The sequence below is a fragment of the Octodon degus genome, unplaced genomic scaffold (genome assembly GCF_000260255.1).
Source record: "Octodon degus isolate 3935 unplaced genomic scaffold, OctDeg1.0 scaffold00950, whole genome shotgun sequence".
NCBI lineage: Eukaryota > Metazoa > Chordata > Mammalia > Rodentia > Octodontidae > Octodon > Octodon degus.
In genome coordinates, this window is record NW_004525526.1 from 1 (window position 1) to 853 (window position 853).

The 853-nt window shown below is 39.0% G+C and overlaps 1 pseudogene across 1 annotated transcript; it reads left to right on the forward strand.

The window, feature by feature from the left end:
• Positions 1–127: 127 nt before the first annotated feature.
• Positions 128–849, forward strand: LOC101574657 (annotated as a pseudogene). The gene has a single exon (XR_001116983.1). The product of XR_001116983.1 is annotated as a eukaryotic translation initiation factor 2 subunit 3, Y-linked pseudogene (transcript).
• The last annotated feature ends 4 nt before the right edge of the window (positions 850–853 follow it).

Consider the following 853-nt stretch of genomic DNA (forward strand, 5'->3'; position numbering starts at 1 on the left):
ATATTGTGGGACTGTCCTGCTTCAAGGTTGTGTATGGAGAGATTTTTGGACTTATGTGCAAACATGAGAAGCATAGAATTCTTTATCCTATTTTTTAAAATATAATCTAAAGGGTGAAGACACTTCCTTTTCCGGCAAGATGGCGGGAGGAGAGGCAGACGTGACTTGGGGGCAGCAGCATCTCTCTACTCAAGATCTCACCACTTTAGATGTTACGAAGTTGACTCCACTTTCACAGGAAATTATCAGCAGGCAAGCCACGATTAATATAGGAACAATTGGTCATGTTGCTCATGGGAAATCAACAGTTGTAAAAGCTGTTTCTGGTGTTCACACTGTCAGGTTCAAAAATGAACTGGAAAGAAATATTACAATCAAGCTAGGATATGCTAATGCTAAGATTTATAAACTTGATGACTCAAATTGTCCTCGGCCAGAATGTTACAGATCTTGTGGAAGTAGTACACCTGATGAGTTTCCTACAGATATCCCAGGAACTAAAGGGAACTTCAGACTAGTCAGACACGTTTCTTTTGTTGACTGCCCTGGCCATGATATTTTAATGGCTACAATGCTGAATGGTGCAGCGGTGATGGATGCAGCTCTTCTATTAATAGCAGGTAATGAATCCTGTCCTCAGCCTCAAACTTCTGAACACCTGGCTGCCATTGAAATTATGAAGTTAAAGCATATTTTAATTCTGCAAAATAAAATTGATTTGATAAAAGAAAGTCAGGCAAAAGAACAATATGAACAAATCCTTGCATTTGTACAAGGTACAGTAGCTGAAGGAGCTCCTATTATTCCTATTTCTGCTCAGCTGAAATACAATATTGAAGTTGTCTGTGAGTAT